Source organism: Pezoporus wallicus, unplaced genomic scaffold (genome assembly GCF_028554395.1).
Source record: "Pezoporus wallicus isolate ANWC-B61680 ecotype Strahan unplaced genomic scaffold, APGP_CSIRO_Pwel_v1 scaffold_7383, whole genome shotgun sequence".
In the NCBI taxonomy this organism is placed as follows: domain Eukaryota; kingdom Metazoa; phylum Chordata; class Aves; order Psittaciformes; family Psittacidae; genus Pezoporus; species Pezoporus wallicus.
Window position 1 is genome coordinate 763,424 of NW_026636323.1, and position 21,710 is coordinate 785,133.

A 21,710-nucleotide genomic window follows, 5' to 3' on the forward strand; every position below is an offset into this window, starting at 1 on the left:
TTAAGGACTTGTGAGATGTGAGGGGAAGAGATGTTTGGGATTGTGAAAAGCTTATTATGGGATGGTTTAAAGTGGGCTGGGAAATTTGCAACACTTATTGATCAAAAGTAGGGGAAAGAAGGGATCATGGTGGATTGAGAAGAAACAAATATGAGAAACTAAAGAGTCAGTGGGATAAAATGGGCTGGTCAAGGTTAGGCAGGTTGCTGGTCAGTATGCTTGTTTGACTGAACCCTGCACTTGATCCCCATAGTCTGACTCTTCTCATTAATTCCTATTTCAAACCACCTTTTGTCTAAGTGTGTTCTGTACTGTGAGTGGGCGGCAATGATTGCTAGCAAACTTAAGTCTGGCTAGCAGGCAAGTAGGTAAGAGATCCAATTACCAGCACTTGGAGTGGGACAGTGAGCTTAAGAAGCTTATGTACTCAAGTGCCAACAATGGGGGGAGATAAAGGGACCTGGGTAGCTCCTGGTTAGACTGAGTGCGTAAGGCCAGCAACCAGAGGGACTTCCATATAGAGAAGGAACAGAATCAGACCTTCTGTAGTATTCATGCTTATGCGAATGCTGGGTGCAAATGATGATAAAGGCACTGTTCTCTGCTTGTGCTGATCCATGTGTCCAGCCATGTTCTGTAACAGTGTGTGATCACGTGCACACGTGTCTTTGGGGAACACATGCTCAGCATGGCAACAGGCTGGACCTAGGGAAATACAACTGCAACCTTGCATTCACTGTACCGGGACAGGAGGAATCCCCCTGTATCCCATAACCAGAGTTGGCTACAGGAACTATTATTCATCACTGATACTCAGGAGAGAAAACAGGGATCTCAAGGATGTTGTACATGTCACCATTTCATTTCAATTTTCACCTCTTTTTTCTTTAGTCAAATATGACTGAAGCTTATCTGTGATGTTCTGTAACCCTGCCATGATTTTCAGCAACAATCAAATGGAGCCATTGCAGGCCGAGCCTTCTTCCTTCTGAAAGCGTAATGCAAGTGTGTGATGTCCCAGGGGTTTACATGGAGAAATGTTGTCAAATGGCGTGATCTGTGTCAATAAGATCAAGATGCTGGGCACTGCTGGAAGCAAGTGAATATTTAAATCCCAGATCAAAACACATCAAAAGCAGAATAAGCTTTGTAATACAGTTGCTGAGGGAAGAACTCAGCAACACAATAAAATGAAAAGCACAAACTAGTGTTTTAGTCAGATTACACAGCAGTGACTTGTGTTAGGCTTTGTGGCATTTCTGAAAACAGGATTATAATACTTAATGTTCTGCACAGATATGCGTGATAGAATAACATCACTTTTGTATTGTTTGCAATTAAGAATTGATTACAAGACAGGATGGGGAAGGTAGACAGTGGAACACTTCCAAGTGTTCCTCAGAGTTTGGAAATGGTTCAGCCATGGGCATTCTGAGTGGCTTTTGACTACTCAGCCTTCCCTCTGCTTCAGCTATTCATATACAATAACACCTAGCAGTGTTAGGGAATTGACACCATGTCATGTGTGAAGTTTCCAAACACAACGCTAGTGAAACTCAGAATCACTCTAGCCCATGGCTGGGTTATGTTTCTGTCAATGTCAACTGAGTGGGAACTTGACTATGAATATGCCTCAACAGTACTGTAAGTTCTATATTTACCATGTAGGTGTGAGAAAAATGAGTTGAATGAAGACTCTTGTCCCTTCAATGGGCAAATTGGAAAAACAAATGAACTGTTAACTTTTTGTTAAAGGTTCTCAGATATATTTTCCTTGGATGTCTTGAAGAGAAACACACATACTGAAATTCTGCATTTCAAGTCTGAAGAAAAAGGGGGATTGTAACTTTGCAGTAAATGTAATTACAGTGCAAATGACAGAAAAGAGTGGTGGATTCTGAATGGCTCAGCAAGTAGTCTCCTTGCTCTTATTTTTAGTCTTAAGTGACAGCAAATTCCTATTCTCTTAAATTCCACAGCTCCACATCTTGACTGAGATGTTTCCAACAAACTCAAAACAAGTTCAGCTGGGCAGAGAATCATTAGAGTGCAAAACCAGTGAAAGTTCAAGTGAATAATGGAAGTTCTTGTACAATTTGCATTAGATCCATATGCTACAGTGAGTAATAAGCAGAATTTTAACACATGTACAGGAATTAAAACGACTTATTACTACTATTAGCAAGCATTTCCACAAGATAGTGATTTAGGTTTCACAGAGCTGTTTGATCTTTATTTCAAATAGAAGAATAAAAGTTATGCTCCCAGCATTGAAACAGACTTCCATAAACAAAATAGAAGATATCTTATAAATCTTCCTTTCTCATCTAAGCCTGAATGAGTCATGACCAGTTATATCCCCACGTCTCAGCCACCTCTGCCAAGCTGGCTTCAGGAAAAAGAAAGTATTCTGTAACTCTTCTTTTATAAATAGGGGCCAGGCAAAGAATTTGGAGTCACGGTTCCCAAAAGATAAGATTAATTTTCTCTAATTAATATGCCCATTTCCTGACAAACACAATTTGCTTCACTCATACTAATGGAAATGTATATATGTCTTTAGTTTCAGAGTGGCACAAAGGATTGAATATGCATTTCTAGGCTACTTATCTCAAAAAAGGAGCCAGTAGCACCAGAATACATTCAGAAAAGGGCAGCAAAATGATTAAACTTAGGGAAGACCTCCAGAAGTGGAATGACTAAGTAAGTCACAAATCCTCGCTCTGTAAAAGAATGACAGATGGAAGGTGTAATATAGGTGTCTGTTATTATAGGTGTCAAGAAGAGGACAGACATGGATTAATTGTTCACTGGCTCTTCAGGTACAATATCCAGGAGCAATCAAACAAACGTGGTAGGAGTCAGGTTCAAGAAATATAATAGCTGATGAGTTTTCAGGCAGTTACTTGAATTCATTGCTGAAGGATTCTGAAAGTTCTAAAAGTATATATGGGTTACACATAAGACTTGGATGAGTTCATGAAAAAAAACAAACCCCAAACAAAAAACACCAAACCTGCAGAGGATTACAAAACACAGAGAAGCCATCTCTAGCAAAGAAAGACCATGCACTGAAAATGCCTGGAATCTGGGAGAGTACTACAACAAATTATGGCATATCCTTCCTTTGTTACTTTACTCCTACCTAGAAATACACTTTTTGACACTGTCAAACACAAGCTACCAGGCTTAAAAGAATTTAGACAGAGGCAATAAGGCTGTGACTGTATTAAAATCAGTAAAAAAAAAAAAAAAAAATCATTAACTTCAACATGGGTTATTTTCTTCATTTCAGTTATTATCTTCGAGGTTTTAATCCACTGTGCATTACAAGATCACTGTGATACCTCAATGAGATTTACATACCCTAGGCTTAGAAAATGAACACTTCCAGAGAAAGTAACATTTTTACAGCCCTTTGAAAAACACAAATTATCAAGATCAGTCGACATTTCAAATGGGACTCTTTGAATTGATTTTGTTTGAGAAAGGATTGTTTCCATTGCCCAGCTTCATCTATCTGTTCCAGTATTACAGATCTGTTACAACTCTTTCTTTGGAGTCTCTCCTCTTGACAGCCAAGCCTCAGTGTAGATCTTGGTCTGTGTTGCTTCTTATTCAACAGCTAGAGAATATTAAATGTGATTAAGATTTTTTTTACCACCCAAATATGTGATTCATTTGATTCTCAAAAGCTGCCAGGACTGCTACAGTTCAGCAATTATATCTATGATACTACATAGCTGACTTTTGGTGTCACTCAGATAATGTTATTTAAGGTTCCACTGTATTATCCTAACTTGTTTTCTTTGTGCTTTCCCAGGCAATTTTAAGCACATTCTCATGTACCCTTTGATTTCTTTCATCTGAAATCTCCATGATAATATATGGTAGAATGTTCCACCCTCCACTGTCAACACTCTAGTAAGCCAGTTTGTCCCACCACTCATAGTACCTTTCAATCCTCACTGCTGCTAAAATATCAAAGGCATTAAGACAGTAGCTGAAGTAATATCATAGCTGAAGTCAGTGGCAAAGCAAACTTCGACTTAGCTGTGTAGGTGACCACTCACAGTGCATGGAATAAATCTTTGCAGGGCTTGGGTTAAGGAAATGATAAATTAATTCATTAATCTAGTATTTCTATTTAAATATGCTCGATACTATAGGTCAGAAAGCAATAAAGACATACACAGGTATAAGTACAACGGTACTGCTACTCTGGATAAACTATTTGCAAATTATAGATATTAGTAAGTCAGAAATCATTTAACCTTTCTGTACCACAATTCTGAAAACTTCAAATATATTTTAAAGCATATGAAATCAAGATCTGAAAAGTAATTTCTAAGGGCCAGTTTGTGATTACTCAGACATGGTTACCTAGAGACATCAAAGGGATTAGCTAGCTTTGTCCTCTCTGGTTCTTTTACTTTCGATCACCCTAAGCAGCGACTTGACAGGTCCAGGCACAAGAAAAGGGCTGCTTTTTCAGTGTTTTGTAGACAGGTGAATATAGAGATGGTCAAGGGGTTTAAGGCAAGAAGACTGAATACTGGTTACGTTTCCTGTTTATGTCAACAAAGGTGAGATGTAAGGAAGAAATTATTTGTGAGAGATTTCAAGTAACTTCTGTTGGCATCCACAAGCACCATATTCAGGTGCATGTCACAGGGCGACTGAAACTGTTGGCACAGCTGACTTCTTCTAGACTGGCTTATATGATACACACCACTTGCTCTAATACCCCTTTTAAATTGTGCCTGTACCCTCCTCCTCTATTCTCATAACAGTTCTTACACTCGAGTGCAGGAGATCCAAAACACAAGCAGCTCTCAGGCTTCTGCCACTTCAATGACTCTGTGAAGCAGCCAGCAGGATCCTGAAGGATCAGCCTTTTTGTCCATTCACAGTGTGGCCTCTACTCTTAGAAGCAGGTTTCTGAGGAAGCTTTGAAGCAGCGTAGCACAGGAGTATTCTGACACTTTTCAGATGCTTTCCCTGACAGCTGCCATGTGCAGTTCCTCTCAGGATCAGTTAAAAATGTTATTGTTAGACTTACAAGAATCTGATTAATAAACTACTGTGCTTTAAAATCTATGAGTTATTATTTCTACATAAAAGCATACCAACAAAATCCTTTCTGCGTAATAAACAAAGTGAAAGATACTGTCTCTGTCCTAGTTAAGCTGTATTTGCTACTAGGTTTAGACTTATTCCTTAGTCGGAGCTATGTTTAAGTTCACACAGTATCAGGGCTGTCAGCTCTGTGCCTGGAAGTTGCTGGCTCTTCAGAAGCCTCCTCCACCTGGGAGTCTCTAAATTCATAAGGAAAGGAACTGCCTCTGGACAGCTACAGATTTTCCTAGTAGGTTGCCATTGCAATTGAATTTGCAGCTTTTATTTGATCAGGGTGGCAAAGAAGCCATACTTGGCTAAGAACTGGACTCAAACACTTAGTGTTTAAATCATATAAGCAAGCGCAGAGAGGGAATACTCCCAGCCACTGAGATACAGATAATTCTGTCTACACACACACAAGACAGACACTTTAATGGCCCGTATTGCTGACCTCTGGATAGCTGCTCTTTCACTCCCCAGAGCAAAAATTAACCTTTAATGCATCTCAGTCATATACTGCACATAAATATCTCTGTATATACAAGTATACATGTGTTCTTCTGCTACATGCGTATATAAAGATGCGTGTTATAAGTATATTAACACAAAAATGTAAATATCTGTAAGAATATTTTGGCACAGAATAGAGTTTGGGCATCCAGAAATCTGTAAATCTTTCAGATTACAGATGCAGACACTACTAGTTCATTCAAAATTATCAAAATATAAACAGAATTATTTACCTTTCCTATAAAACCTGGAATGCCCACATTGCAAGTAAGTTCTACTGCAGCATTCTGAGCTATTACTCAGAGGAGCTGTTGATGTCACGAGACAGCCTTAAGCAATGCTGAGGAAACTGAACAAAAATTTTGATGATTCCTCCGTAACACAACACCTGGTTTCACAGTTGACAGAAGCAGATACAACGCTAAAACAAAACCATTTACCTTATGTTCAATGATATAAATGTGATCTACTGGAAGTGTGAATTAACAGCTTGTACATATTGAATATGCAACAGTACTCTACAGTTCTGCTTATAATAGAGATTTCCAAGACTATTTTTTTTTGCTTTGATGTGCTATAATCTTGAAATGGCAATCAGTTTTCTAGCAACTCTATCAAACCCTGTTTAGAATGTTTCCTGAGTATTTTAAACACTATGAAAAAGGAGGTTTAGTTTAAAGATTACATGTGTCATTGCCTACTTAATTTTCATTCTTAAAGCTAATTTCCCAGCAACAGAAAGATGTAGGAATTCTTAAAATCAGATGCCGTGAAATTTTGGTCCTTGTCAACTGTAACAGTATACTTAAAGCAAAGATTCACTGCTTCCCACCATTAAAAGATTCAATGTATGAATCAATGTATGAATCAATGAATGAATCAATGTATGAGTCTTGTGAACTGCAACAGAAAAAAATATTTAGATAGAGAATGAAGAAAATGATTGAGAGCCATCCCAACATTACAGAGGGCAGATGCAGGTTGTAGCCATGGCAATGACAGCAAACAGATTAATGTTTTAGGCCTACATATTTTTCTAAAATACTCAAGAGCAGCACAGTTTTGAACTAGATTCTCCACAGCTTGTAACTGCATCGGCTGTATCGCAGTGCAGAAGGAGACACAATATATTTTTCATAAACTGCTAAATTATTAAGAAGAAACAAGAAGCTGCCAGAGCATTATAATTCTCTCGGAACCAAAGCGGCAAATTTTCAAAATTACATCTTCCATCTGAACCAATGCATGTATGATGGATGAGAAGGCACAATTGTTTCACTCTGTATTTTGTAAAGTTTCACATTATAGTGCCCATTACCGTAATTTTAAATTCACCTGTGATCTTCATATTTCTCTAAGCCCAGGTAATTTTTATGATAGGCTTTGTTTTTCAGCAAAGGGTTAAAGAGAATCATGGAATCACAGAATGGCTTGGGCTGGAAGGGAATTCAAAGATCACCTAGTTCCACCCTACCTGCCATGGGCAGGGACACCTTCCACTAGATCAAGTTGCTCAACGCCCCATCCAGCCTGGCCTTGGAACACTTCTATAACCCCAGTTCAGTTGGGTTGAATAATCCCAACTCTCTCAGCCTGTCTTCATAGGAACAGTCCTCCAGCCCTCTGATCATGTTAAAATAACAGTAAATGGGCAATTAGACAAGAAAATGCTAACAAAATAAGATGACTGAAGAGTCATATTGTCCTGGTATAATTGGTCTACCAGCCCCCTATATTTCCAGAAGGAAATGAAGCCTTGAAAGATGTCTGTTATCTAACTGTGAATGGGAACATCATGGAGAATATGATCATGGGCTGACCTATTTGATTGTGCTAGTGTCTCTCAACAGTCATGATCATTGTCCCTCATTGACAGCTTTGACATGAAAACACCTACTCTTTTGTCCATTTTTGCTTTGAAATGCCAACATCTCTCCTCCTCAAAATCCCACTTACACCCTTTCTATCTTGCCCAAAATCAGCCAAACCTTGTTTTTAAGAGAAGCCTGCTTGTGTATTATCACTGAGAAGAATTATTAATCAGCAATAATTCATTCTGAAAAAAAGGACCCTGACATGTGGACTTTGGGTAACGCAAGACACTTCACTTTTTGAGACCTTTGAGAATTGTGTACAGTTCTGGTGTTCTCAATATAAAAAAGTACATGGAACTGTTGGAACAAGTCCAGAGGAGGGCCACGAGGATGATCAGGGGACTGGAGCACCTCTCGTATGAAGAGAGGCTGAGGAAGTTGGGGCTGTTCAGCCTGGGGAAGAGAAGGCTGAGTGGAGACCTCATAGCAGCCTTCCAGTATCTGAAGGGGGCCTATAAGGATGCTGGGGAGGGACTCTTCATTAGGGACTGTAGCAGCAGGACAAGGGGTAATGGGTTAAAACTCGGAACAGGGGAAGTTTAGATTAAATATAAGGAGGAAATTCTGTCCTGTTAGGGTGGTGAGGCACTGGAATGGGTTGCCCAGGGAAGTTGTGAATGCTCCATCCCTGGCAGTGCTCAAGGCTGAAATACAGTCTTAATAAGGGACAAAGGTGAATGCACAATGGACTGAAGGCATACATCCAGATCCTATTTTATACATTTTTTTAATTATAAAGATCTAAAAAGCTAGATCCTGTCCATGGTTAACCCAATGGAATTCTTCAGATGGAAGAAACCTTCTACCTGGCCTAAAGACAGACGAAGCAGTAGCAAAATGAGGGTAGTTTCTAGGAAATGAATTATAACGAAGCACTCAGGGGATGAGAGAGAAATCCTTCTTTTATCCTAACCCATCCCTACAAAATCCAGTGTGTTCTGTCATTTAGTTCAGTTCAGTCAGTGCAGCTCTGAGGCTGGAGTAGTGCCCAAGTACTGAAATGAAATCCAGCTCACTGAGCATCCCTTTCTTCCCTCCCCTGTGGTCAAAGACATATTCAAAAGAAAGGAGATTCAAGATTCAAGCCCTTGCTCACTGTGCTTTTTTAAAGCATTGCGGAAAGAGCAAATCCTAAAAAAAAATAATAAATAAATAAATTAATTAATTAATTAAAAGTTATGTGAAAGTTTAGAAAGTCTAGTTCTGTGTAAAGACTCTGCAGCAATAAATGTAATCATCCCAAATCACGTCAGTATTTGGTACAACTGGCCTCAGTGCATAAACAAATATGCTTGAAGTTAATATCACTAAGATAAACAATAATGAATAAAATATTTTTATCTAAGTTGCCAGTTCAAAATATTATTTTGCAATTGCTTTTTACAAGAAAATACATGAGTAGTTATAGCCCGGGACTTAGTACAAATACCTACCTATGCTACCAATTTTCAACATCAATGTGATCTCTGTGATGTAGATGACAGGTTCCTAGTTAGTTTTAAAAAATTAGTATAACATATTCCTCATAATAGAATTAGGAATCTTTATTAGTAATTATGTGGCACAATTAAGTACTTCGATTGAAAACATTTCAAAAATTAAGGTGAGATTCATATTTGCTAATCTAATAATCCAAAACACTGACATCCAAGGCTGTTTTGTCACCTCAGTATTCCTTTATTACAAACGGAAAGAAATGGCACCCCCTGCAGTGGGTAATTAATTTTCTTCAAGATAGGTCACATGAATCACCCTACATAGTTACTAGGTTCTTTCTAAAAGCCATAAAGACTAGCTTTGACTCAGAGGTCTGATGTTACAGTGTCTAGATGAATACAAAGACAAGCAGTTACTGTCTTTTGAATAATGGTTTTCTAGTTAAGAAGTTTAAGGCAAATCAGACAACTGTTCCACAGGCAACTTGTTTTTGGCTTTACTCATGACCAAAATTCCTTCTATAGGGTATCTGCTAGATAGTTGAAGTCGTCATAGGAAAAGCAAATGTTTCTGAAACTGAAGGTTTTGGAGGTACAAACATATTATAGAACAAACCAAACTCATCATGCCAGCATAAACAAGTCCAAGGAACTGACTGCAGCTCTAATCGCTTTAGGTGATTATCATCAAACATGAAAGGCAAACATCTCTCCCAATCTAAAACAAAATATTGTCAGTATAAGCAAAGCCCAAATGGGATATTTTAGTTATTTTCCAGTCCAGTGGAAATAGGCAGGATGTATGTAGCAGTCAGTGCTGAAGCGTAGCAGGATTTATTGTGAAGTGCTTTGATAATAACATTTTCACATGGACAGAGATTAAAACAACTATGTCATCTCTAAAAGCTAATTTCTGTTGTAATTATGTACTCAGTAGACTACGGTACACTGTGGAAATGGCAATGTTGAGAGCATTTAAAGAGAATCTGTGCTTACATTCCCTTGCTCCTCAGATGCAGCATGTTCTCTCACAGAGAGAGACACCCTGCACACACAGGAGGCATGATATGAGCACCCAGAACTGTGTGTTCTTCTTTTACAAGGGTCTGGTTGACACTCCTATTTCCCTTGGCACAGCTACAAGCTGTATTTCAGCTACCCAATCCAACCACAAACTCTTAAAATCTCTGAGAACAGACAAGGGGATATTTGAATTATGTTGTAGTCATCTAGCTGCTGTTACAGTATCTGCATCAATACCATTCTGGTCAATATGACATTGAGATACCTTAGAAGAAAACAGACGTCTATTTTCTGTCCCCTCTGAATAAGTGTTTTTATTTTCTGATACCACTAAGGAGTGATTCATCTTGCCTTACTTTAGCTGTGTGAAAACCAACAACAATCAGCAACAATAAATACCTGATTCCTCCCACGCTATGTCAGGTTTATGAATTAGGTGGATTAGTTTGTCCACTGGAGGTTTTTGTCTCTCTCCAGTGACTATATAAGGATCACAGATGGTTGGTTTACAGCCAGCAATCAAATTTGTGGTGGCTACGTGAAAAAAAAACCCTGATCTTTGGTGCAAAAATTCCTTAGAGCTTTTCGAGATCTGTCAGCAAAAATGTTTTTGACATAAATTACTATATACACATGTACTGCAGGTAATCTTAAATCAGACAAACCATGACCCTGTATCTTCTGCTACAATCCTATTGTTTGTTCCTCTACTCAGAAGTAAACTGGCCTGTTCTACTGTTTATAATGGAAACTATAGGAGCAAATCAATGTATGAAATAAAATATGTAGTGGCAAATACAAACTAAAATTATATAAAATTTAGAAAAAATACAGAAGACAATGGAATTTTCATTGGGAGTAAATTTGGTGCTCTCTCTTCTTGGTCTAGTACTCTCAGATCCGATCTGCTAAAGACATCTGAATGATAGAGAATATTACAGATCTCATCTTCAAAATAGAATCCTTTAGTGTTTTCCCCCTCATTTTGGGCAGCACAGAAAGAACACAGGAAAAAGCGTGTCCATTAATTTAATAAACACAGAACTGCACTGATTTTCCTAGGACTGCTAACCTCCTCTGATGTGAGTCGTACTTTGCTTAAATCATGGTTAAAGTGAGAAATTTGGATTCTTAGTTGATCCCACATGGAGCATACTGCACAAAGTTCCTTACCAGCAGAATGCCCACATCACTGTCATAAGGAGCAGCAAAGCTCTCCAGACAAGTCAACTTCTCACCATACATTTTGGGCTGGATACAGATGATATGTATTAACACTCCTCTCATGCTTTATGACCTGGGTTAGTAATCGTCCCCATCATTTGGCCTTCACTGAGAAAATTGTTGGCTCTTTGGCAGCTGTTGCTCTCTCTGATGGACATAAGAACCAGACACCTGAGCTGAAAAGTGACAAGTGGTTTAGGTAATTATTGGCAGTTTACATAAGTTTATATGTTTTGAAGAATCTTGTGTAAGGAAACTGAATTGCAGAGGTGGCAGCTGGCAAACTCTCAGCAGTATACACCCAAAAGGCAGTTATGAAGTCATGCTATTTACAGATTGTTTCAAAGTTAGCACAGCAGTTTGGAGCACATGCATGTGTATATGTGTTTTGGTTTGTTTGGGGGGTTTTAAAGTGCATTTTATTCTGATTATAGCAACCATTTGTCCTGGATTTACTGACCTCTGTGCTTACTTAACCTTTATGCTGTGCCACTACATCCTGCTCTGTACAGCTGGGATTCAGCTAACCTAGCTTAAGAAGGTTCCTTGTCTTGGGTCTTGCTGCATAGTTAGGAAAAGAGACACAGGCACTTCTGTAGGATGCTTGTTCTGCTCTAAACGAAATGAAAAAGAAAATAAAAAATACAGAGCATGGTTCACTCTCTGCTTCTGCCTCTTTCCAGAAGAGAGCCACTATAGGTTCACCTCAAGAGCTGATGAATAGGTGTTTTATGTCAGCTCAGGGTATCAGATGTAGCCACAAAAGGCTAGCCTGTATGCTACAAGACCTATGGGAGACTGCTGTCCTCGTAGAGTGACAGCTGTAAGTCAACTGAACTGTGTTTTGCGTGACTAGATGGCATGCAGAGAACATGGGGACCCCGCTATCTGTTTTTCCAGTCCATTCTTAGGTGTGAATGCAGGTAGCATAAGCATTACAGTTCTCCGAGCCAAGGAAAGATGTGGGTTTTGTCCTTAAAACTAGTATCAGAAGGAATCACTAAAGAGAAAAAAACTGTGTGTCATGGAAAACCAGCATGTGCTGAGCTACGACTGGAAGAGCTTAGGAGCACCATCACAGGGCTTGCTGTGCACTGACTGTCCATGCACCAGTGGCAGGATAGGGGCCTTTGCCTCCCAGGGAAAGGCTGCTTGTTCCTCACAAGTTTTCAGTTATATGTGGAAAGTATCTCCAGAATAATCCTGTAATCTCTGTCTCGGGAAAGCCCAGTGAAAAATCTTTTTCCATCTACTGTTCCCTTCTTCACCCATTGCATAAGATACCAGATACTATTATCATAACATTCAAACGGTCCATGTGAAATGCAAAGATATGGAAGAAGCTTTTCAGATGAGTATACTGAGTACAGGCTCAGTGACCAAGCCCCTGCAGAATCTGACACACTTTGGAGGCTAAGTTTGAATGGTTCATACACTTAGACATATGTAAAATTCACTTAAATTGAAGGAACTTTTCTTGTTCCGCTTCAGCCCACATTTGCTGAAAAATAGCTTATTTTTATCCAAGGATGTTTTCAGTATTTGTCTCACACCAGTCACTATCTAAATTAGAAATAAGTGGTTGTAGAAGAGTGGAAGGAGTACTTTGAGATTTCAAACCAAAACAGAAGTTTGAAGGGAGAAAAAACCCAACTCAAAACTCTCAGATAAAGCTGATATAATACATAATATTAATTTATTGGTTGCTTTTCTATGTATGGCACATTAAAACCCTTTAATTTATTTGAAAACTTCACTATGTAAAGCAAGTCTGTCAGGTGTTCATCTTTTAATGGTTTCAAATTCTTTTTGACTTAAAGCTAATGCACATATGAAGGATTTTTGCATGAATATCTGTTACAAAAAAGATTTAATCTGCTCAGCCTCCCTCTGTGTTCATTATATAAAACTGTAATAATGAATATGTATTTAGTCAGGTGAATTTGTTTTGCAGCAACAAATCACAGTGGACATGAGGATCCTGACAGCATTGCTCCTGGTGTTATATTAATGCTATGCTATACTACCTAAGACAGGATCAGTGGAGTAAAGTAAGGGCAAGTGTATCTTATCTTCCTCAATGGATTCAGGGCTTCTAAAAGAGATGTTTCCTGGAATTTTGTCTGTTGCCAGAAAACATGGTGATGGAAGATTTACACACAAAGTTTTATCTTCAACCAGCTTTCAGTAGTTTAAATTATTTGATAAAATAACCACAATATAAACCAGCACAAGTTAGATCTGAACAGAAAAAGGTAACAGTAAATCTGACACTCATAAAGCCATTACGTGTCTGAATAGAACAATGTTTCCTCTATTCTTGCCTGCTTTTTTCGAAACAGGTTATAACAGTCTTTTCTTACTGATCCTATGTTATCTTTCCATAAAACAATCCATGGTGACTTAGCCATCCTTTTCAAAAGGAATTCAGTCACTTTTTGCACTGATTACTGGAATCACCAGAGGCACAAAGAGATGCTGCACAGGATATTCTCTGCTGATTTTGCTACCTCACCTCAATAAATGAAGTCCCAGAAAAAGCTAACAGATTCAACAGTGTACTGGCATGGAGACAGGTGTCAAGTGTGGAGAGCAGCAGTCATGCTCATTTTTACTTGTCATTTAAGTAAGGCAATATACACATACACAGAGGTGAAAGATAATCCCTTAAGAGGTTTCTCTGTGTGTGTCCTCCAATACATACTTGGTGGGCTCTCCACACTGGACTAATGCAAATCCACTTTCACTGACAGTGGAACCATACTGCCTGGGACCCAGTATTTTCAGCAGGCATACTCAAAAAGATAAGCAAAATCATACTAAATCTGTACTGACCTCAATTAACTTAAATTTCAGCTAGCAGTATTTGATTCTAAATAAAATTAGATAAGAAATGGAATTTATTTCTGGAGCTATTTTAAGCGCAATGACTACTATATATAGCGTCAGAGTAAGTGGCTGAAGTTGAATTTAAAAGACAGGCATATTTTTGGTTTGTTGTTTCCAAATACAGTCTCATCTGTTCCTAAGTCTGAAGAAAAAGAAGAAAGACTACAGTAAAGAACCCACATCCTTCTTCAAGCAAACGCAAGGTTTTTCAGTACAGAAGGCAACACCAAGGGAAAAACAAACCGTACCATGAGAGTTTCAGCTGATTTCAGTGAAAAAGCCTATTTCTGAGTCTTGCCTAAAAAAAGGGTATAAACTCAGGTCTTCTGTAAGTCCAGAATTTCTCCTATTCCAACAGTTCTAAAGCAGTCTCCCTCTGCAGTCCCTGGGTTCTCTGAGTGTACACAGAACTCTTGCCTATGTGAATGAATTATCACATTCTGTATGTTAATCATCACAATCTGTATGTTTACATAGATAACCTTGCTAAACTGCCCGGGTCTGGGCTTTGAAGAAAGTAGTGTAAACACTGAAACATGCTATGACACTGCAGAACAATTAAATCTGAAATTTCAAGTAGATTGGATTTGAAGGTGCTGTAGTGTCAGCATTTGTTTAGTGTGTAGGGCTTACGATAAACTATTCCCTGTTCTGCCTATATGAGAAAATCTGTATTCTTATAAAAAGAAGTATTTCCTTCTCAGATGAAACCAAGGTCCAATATCTGGTTTATGTTTTTTCATTAATTATTTTGAGGAATACCCATTCTTTGGAAGAGAAACACAAACTGTAAAGTGTTTTATTTACTTCCACCTAAAAAGGTGTCTTAGTATTGGAAGAGCCATTTCACTTATGAGGCACAATTAGAGAAATATAAATTTCGGTTGCCATGCTAACAGGAAATCTTTCATTTGATTCCAGTAAAACAGAAACGCACAAATGACATTTCCTGTAAAAAAAACAGGGAAACATTAGATTAACAAGGCTGCAGGTTTTGCCAATTGCAGCTAATTTCACAGTTCTGCCCTTTGCAGAGTGTGGTGTTCTGTCAGCATCTAAATCTCCAGAGCATCAGCTGCTTCTTTCCAGCAGGACTACGGCTTCTGTCCAATCGCCTCAAGTCCGGATCTTGCAAGTGTAAGCCCCACGCGGAGACGAATCCCACCAGCACTTTATGTACTCCGTGAGCCGTCCCATGGCTCGTTTGAGAGTGCTCTCCTCCTATCTACCCGCATTTCGCCACCCTCCAGGTCCCCCCGGAGGCTTCTTGGCAGCACCTAAACCTTCCCAAGGGTCTTCTTCGGCGGTGGGGACAGCGGGGGGGCACCCCAGCTGCGGCTGCTGGCTCCCCGCGGCGGGGTGAGGGGCACGGCAGCGCTGTTCCCTTCTCTCACCCCCCACTCTGCACCAGACGGCGACTCACTCTGTGGCACTGCCGGGGGCCGGATGCACTCGGGTCCCCCGGCGCCTGCGATGCCCTCACTTGCACCGCCCTCCCCGTGGCCCAGAGCTGATGGCAAACTCGGAGCCGACCCTTGCGCCGCCTGGTCCTCCCGGTCCCCCGGCGCCCTCCTGCCGCCTGCACCGGCGCTCCGCTGTCCTGCAGCGGAGTCCCTGCAGGTGTCACACCTCACCGGCTACCGAGGGGTGCTGCTTCCCGCCGCGGTGGCTGAGAAGGAAAAACCCTGCTTATTACGTACAAGAAAAGGATCTTAAATGTAAATGCTCTGCAGGACTGAGAACAAGGAGGTGCACGACCTCGCTTTGTGCTTGCGTCGGCGCAAAAGTTACCTCGGACCCTCCTGCGGACTTTTTTTAATGTCTTTGCAGAGGGACAAGAAAGTAATCACAGATGCATAAAGAGAACATATCAAACTTGACTAGCACTTACTTGGTTTAGGTGCATGCGTTGACAGCCGGCATCTTCCTTCAACAGTTTTAAACAGGTCACATTTTCCCTTGGAAGTAGCACCCTCTTCAATCCCTTACTGTGAAATAAATCCCTTTCAGAGGTGTTTGTTTTATTTCACTGGCTCTTGTCCACTTGAGCCACTTCTCCCCGGTTTTACTTTATTTCCTTCATGCTCGCCGCACGTGCAGGCACTCCCAGGCCCACCAGTCAGCGGCTGTCCCTTGCCTCTAGCCGCGGGGACCGCGCCTGCCGCCTGGCTCCGGTGCAACAGCTGAGAAGAAGATTCTTTCCCGGCTGCTCAGCGCGGCATCTCCTTACTCCCTCGGGGAGCCTCATGCTGGCTGTAAAAAGTAACGACTCCCTCCAATGCGACCGTTCCCTCCGGAGCGCAGGCTGAGCAGCATGGGGAGGGGGGAGGCGAGGGGAGGGGAAACACGAACTCGAGGTGAACGGAGCGCAGAGGGGCAAACGGTAGGGCTTCTCCTCCTCGCCGGTACGCTCCCTCCTCAGCCGGCGGCAACCGCTGTCTCACGCCCCCCCGCCCTCCCGCCGCCCGCCGCCACCGCCGCGCTGCCCCCTACCGCCCCCCGCGGACGCAGGGGAGCTGCCCGACAGCGCCTTCTTGCGAGCGCACCGCGCACCTCGCTGGGCTCCGCGCACTGCCGCGGCCGTAGCCGCGGCCGCTCTGCCCCTTCGTGGGTGCTGAGCGGCTCAGTGTTCACCCAGATGCCTCCCCGGGAGAACGTGCACCTAGACCCGGAGTTGGGCTCATAGCTGAGCCGAGGACATGAGCCGCACAGGATCGCTGAGACTCAGCACCGAGCTGCGGCCGGCTCCACGGAAAGTCTGCTAGCATACCTCTTTGCAGCGGGGAAAGACCGAGACCGCTCCACGCGATCGCATCAGGGGCTCTGTGAGCCCTCCCTTGCCTGCCGCTGGCGGTTCTCCAGCGGGAGTTCCAGCCCGCAGCAGAGCTTTGGTCTCGGTAGCTTTCGGGATGCTCCTGCCTGGGGCTCGGCGAGGGCTCTGCTAGTGCCGCCCAGCCGAGGCTCAGGCCGCGGTGCTTCCCTGCCCCTGCGCTGCCCCTGCGCTGCCCCAGCCGCGCCCGGTGCAGCGGGGTCAGGTCGGCCTGGGCGGTAACGGGAGGCTGCGCGGGACCGAGCCCCAGCCCGGGTTCATTATAAAGGAGCGGACGGGATGAGGCTAGACACCATTTTTTCACTTTACTTGTCCTTTCCCTAAAAAAAATAGGGCAGAATTTAAATGCACGAGATCAGAAATGGTACGCAAAGGGCGGAGACCGTTTTTTGAGACGCGTTTAGGTTCTGCCCCATGCTGGCTCTGGACACGGTGCAGGCGTGGAGCTTAGCGGGTCACCTGCCACCGCCTGCAGAGTCCCCGGTGTCCCGCCGCCGCCTGGGAGAGCACCCCTTACCGGCCCCAGGCCCCGCCTGCCGAGAGAGCACGAGGCAGCACGCCACCCGCTTCTGATTTCTCCCGTCTCCTTGTAGGAGCTGCTTCCCGCGGAGGAGGAGGGGGTGAAACAAGCTGTGTGTCTGTGTGTGCAAAAAATGAACAGAGCAAAAGTATCCGTCGTGCTGAGCTTCACCCGTGTTTGTGGCAGAGACTTCAGCTCACTGAGCCGTGGAGCGCTTGAGGAAGCAGGCGAGCCTGCAAATGCCGTTACAGCAAATGTTAAGGATCTGCCAGCTACACCAGTCCGGACGGCAGCTGATGGCACAGGCACCAGACCTCCGCGGGGAGCAGAGGAAAAGGAAAGGATGCAGCTACACAGCATTAAGTGCAGCAGGCGCTGAGCGGTGAAAATGCCATCTCCGGGATGTGAATAGTTGCAGCATCGAACCTCTGCATCAGTCTGCTGTGTGAACCACTGGCACACATATTTTACACATGCCCCCACCTAGTTACTGTTAAGATTTCAGCAGAAATGTAGTGCCTTTGGGGAGCTACTCGGCAAACTACTGAGTGCTGCTGAGCTATGGGCAATACAGGTATGCTGTGACAGGTCACTCTTCCTGAGAGATGTTAGTTGAACTCGTGAGATCCACTCATGTTCATTCAAATACAGATCAAATGCCAGAAGCAGCTGTTTTGGAAAGCTGAGCCAGTCATTCTAGCACACACACATGTGCATGCATATGTATGCAACACACACACACGTTGACTCACACATGCACCTCTAGACAAAGGCAAGGAGAGATAATTGAGTAAGGAGAGGCACCCTAGTACAAAGTCAGCCTGAGAGACCACAGTGAAACATGGGAAAGGCCACACCACACTAGATTGCATTGTAATTGTTAGTGTGAGCTGATTTACCTATTACTGGAATATGCTTTAAGCAACCTGGTCTAATGGAAGGTGTCCCTGCCTATGGTTGAAACTAAATGATCCTTAAGGTACCTTCCAACCCAAACCATTTTATGATTCTGTAATTTGTACCCCTTGTGCATGCTATCAGCATTACCAAGATTGCACTGCGTTACTACATATTGGAACTACAGGCAAGACTTCCTTTCAGAAGGATATGTTGTTCATGTCCCAGAGCAGAGTGGTTTTTTCCCTATATATTTCCTTACTAGATCTTGAGAAGCCAAGTTCCGTTTTGAGTGCAATGTTTAATTTTTATTATTTTTTTTTTTTTACGAGCAGACACCTCTATAATTAACAGTATTTTCTTTGCCTTTTTATGTGCATCTTTGTGACATTTCTTCTTTTCAGGGGTGAATGCAACATGGCACTATCTATGTACTTTATGCTTTCTGGCATTTTACATGTAACAACCCATTAGCAGTCTCCTGTGGGTCTTGCCAATGCTTATAATTCCCGATTAAACTAATGTTCAGATAAAAATTTCTGCAGCATTACTCAGATGAAAATTAAGTAAATAGATTCTTTTTTCTCTGATTCAGGACAGTGGGGTCTGGATCTTTGCAATGCTCTGAGTGTATGGTAGTATATTTTATTCCTAGCACATAGGTAGCTGCCAGTTATTTTGCAGCAGTAAGCACTGTGGCAGGGAGAGTGAGGTATAGGGGGGAAAATATTCTGTGAAACACATCACATTGTTTTAGAGGTTATATGGCAACAGAATGGCTGGACTTTCCTGTAATTTACTCACTGCATCCCACCAAATTAGAGTCTGCCTTGGGATCTTCTCTATTCTTCCCACACGTTATACAATCCTCCTCAGCACGCTTACTGATGCATGCCCTGCAGCTGACCATTTGCAATTCAGCTAAATCTTATATATCCAAAATATCAAGCAGACTGAGGTCTTCTCCTTTTTCTTGCAGTTTGTGCAAATATCACTAGGGTGTATCTGTTGTTTCATTTCCTGTACTACTACTAACAAAAAATAAAATACTAAAGGCAGCTTGAAAAATAAGGGAAAGTTGGAGCATTTAGAAAACGCTAATTGATTTACCCTTCTAATATTGATAGGTACAGGTAAGAACACCTGCAACAGGTATGAATCCTCATAACTTTACCCAAACCACTAAAGCTGAATTGCCTTATATGGAGAGATGGCTCATTATTTTGAAAGAGGAAAGTAAAAGCTATGCAGAAATTTTAACCAGATTTGCTCAGTCAGTACCAGGTAAAACGTCCAATAATATTCCTATTCTCAGCATCTTTTCTTTTTGTATTAATGACAGCTTTTCTTACTAGTAGCATGAAAGTTTAAAAGATTATCAATTTTTCACTAAGATGGAGATTTACACATAAGAAGGAAAATTAATTATTTAAAATAATCTTAGCCAATTAATTAAAAAAAATCATATTGACTTTTATTCCTTTAGGATTATGGAGGAAGATTTCCTCAGGTTTCTAGAATTTTCGTGTGATTTAAATTATGGTTCTACTGATCTGTTCATCATTAGCAATGATATAAAATGTTAGATCACACAGTACAATAGTATCTTACATTACAGTTTAAAAAGTTTACTGTTTGTTTTGGAGACTACATTGTCACAAAGCATAAGGATTGTTATTTTTTTTCTCTGTATTAATCTAATTTATGAAATCTGTAACAAGATAATTCTGTTAGTTCTATTGTTACAGGCCATGCACTTCTTCCAGCCAGAACTTTTTGCAAGTTGTAAATTATACTTGCCAGCCCACACCAGGCATTCCATACTATTAAGTCGTGCCTTCCACATAACTCAGTATATGGCCATTTATGTACTTAAATACCATTAGTCGAAACTCAAGTTTCCAACACTTGACAAAAAGAGATTCCTTTTATTGAATGACTGAAGAGCACAACTTGTGAAAGCAGGGGGGAGGGGAAAAGCAGAAATCCTTCATTTTTGTGTGAAATATTTATTAGTGCAGAAATTGTTCTTGTTCTTGTGAAGGCTTAGTAGGGGAAAAGGGTCACGAGTGAAGAGAGAGGCAGGAACATGCAAGGGAAAGGAGAAGTAGAAGAAAAGACATTAATCCAGAGGAGGCAAGTACTGACCTCAGCTGGGGGACCTTTTAGACTCAGGCTCTTTTTCTATGCCAGGTCAACTAGAATATTGAATTATATTTTTCTTTTTTTAGCTTTTTTTCATTTAAAGGTTAAAAAACAATAAAAAATATATAGATTCCTACAGAAGTGAACTACTGGGAAAAAAAAATCCAATACCAAATGTTGGTATTTGCTCAACCTTAATTTCAAGTTACGACAAGCAGGTCCTTGTCTGACTTTTTTCCATATTTACAAATTATTGAGGTGAGGGGATATTTGGGGTTGTAGTTTTATAGATAGAAGCAGGTTCCTTAGCTTTATAGGCAGCTAAATTGATATTTAATTTTATTTTTGCAAGTTACATTAGAAGTCGGCCGAATTCCAGGCAGACTTCCCATTTCATTACCATTTAAATCCCAACAATTCATCATTTTAGTAGACACCAAGCAATTAAACTTTCTTTACCTACCTACTTGTGTCAGTTCTCCAGAATTCACATCTGTTATTTTTACTGACATGATGCAAACTCTTTCTCCTTTCTTCTCCTGCCCAGAGTTTTGGAATGATTTAAGCTTATTCTTCTGACATCAGGGTGGCAGTTGGTCTACTAAGGTTCACTGCTTTCTTTTGCAATTTTTAAACAAATAGTAGAATGACATCCATTAAATTCTGGTGTTTTACAAAGCCATTTAGTTTTGTCCTCCATGATTAGTTTGAGATGTCTGTGCTTCCCAGTAAGTACTTACATTCTTTCAGAAAACCCAGCTGTTACATTTTTTGAGATTTTTCTTTTGCTGTAGGGGTTTTAGGAAGACACAGGTCTAGCAGATCAAACCCAGTGCTATAGTGGGATTCAGCTCGAGACTAGAAGCAGCTAAATTTAGGTGTATGCATTTGAATCGCTGAATGTCTTAACCACCCATCAAGTCAATGGAAATATATTCAATACAGTCATAGAAGCCTAGGGAAAATTTCAGCTTTAAATGGGTGTTTTGTTTTCTGGATGAGCTAAATAGTCTCTAAGTTCCTCATGCTATTTGATGCTCCCAAGGCTATCCAAGGCAGCTGCAGAAAGTGAACAGATAGTTTTTGTCTTGCCTTGCCTTGCTGAGGAACTCATCTTACAGCTGACCTGTACGTTTCTGGAGGTTAGACTAGACTGTGTGACATCTCACAGGGCACTGGACACCCATGCACAGGCACCTGAATCCACACTAGAATGCTCTATACCAGCATTACAGACACAC

The 21,710-nt window shown here is 41.2% G+C and overlaps 1 protein-coding gene across 2 annotated transcripts in view; it reads right to left on the reverse strand.

Moving 5' to 3' along the window:
* Nucleotides 1–16,397, reverse strand: part of TRPC4 (transient receptor potential cation channel subfamily C member 4) — a 140,677-nt gene extending 124,280 nt beyond the window's left edge. Inside the window, exon 1 of one of the 2 annotated variants that reach the window (XM_057399983.1) lies at nucleotides 15,969–16,397. The gene's annotated coding sequence lies outside the window, so the exon portion shown is untranslated. Of the gene's footprint in view, nucleotides 1–15,964 lie in introns of both variants that reach the window. The other variant, XM_057399985.1, reaches the window with a different exon arrangement.
* Nucleotides 16,398–21,710: the final 5,313 nt, after the last annotated feature.